The sequence below is a fragment of the Octopus bimaculoides genome, chromosome 8 (genome assembly GCF_001194135.2).
Source record: "Octopus bimaculoides isolate UCB-OBI-ISO-001 chromosome 8, ASM119413v2, whole genome shotgun sequence".
Taxonomy (NCBI): Eukaryota; Metazoa; Mollusca; class Cephalopoda; order Octopoda; family Octopodidae; genus Octopus; species Octopus bimaculoides.
Genome location: NC_068988.1, coordinates 52,981,291 through 52,982,077, shown reverse-complemented (window position 1 = coordinate 52,982,077; position 787 = coordinate 52,981,291).

The window sequence follows — 787 nt, the reverse complement described above, 5'->3', positions numbered from 1 at the left end:
TATATACATGTATGTATGCATGTAATAAAGAATCCCTTCAGTCATGAATGATTGTGGGATTGCACCTAGAAAGTTCCCTTCCAAGGTACAAGTCCAGGCAAGGTTGTTTATGGAAGACCAGCAGTCACCCATGCATACCAGCCTCCCCTCTCCACACCACTGATGTCATCCAAAGGAAAAACAAAGGTCGATACAGCTTGGCACCAGTGATGTTATGGCTCATTTCCACAGCTGAGTGAACTGGAGCAATAGGAAATAAAGTGTCTTACTCGAGAACACTGCCTGGTCTGAGAATTGAACTCACTACCTCATGATTGTGAGCATAATGTTCTAACCACTGAGCCATCAGCCTTCATTATATATATAGTAAGGTTGCAATTGCAACGATTACTAATTAAAGGTAATGCTATTGCTCTGAAGGAGCAACAGCATTACCTTTAATATATATTATACATATTTTGTTTTCATTTTCATAGACGCAGGAGTGGCTGTGTGGTAAGTAGCTTGCTTACCAACCACATGGTTCCAGGTTCAGTCCCACTGCGTGGCATCTTGGGCAAGTGTCTTCTACTATAGCCTCGGGCCAACCAAAGCCTTGTGAATGGATTTGGTAGACAGAAACTGAAAGAAGCCCGTCGTATATATGTATATGTATATGTGTGTGTGTGTGTGTGTGTGTTTGTCTCCCTAGCATTGCTTGACAACCGATGCTGGTGTGTTTACGTCCCCGTAATTTAGCAGTTCAGCAAAAGAGACTGTTAGAATAAGTACTAGGCTTCCAAAGAAT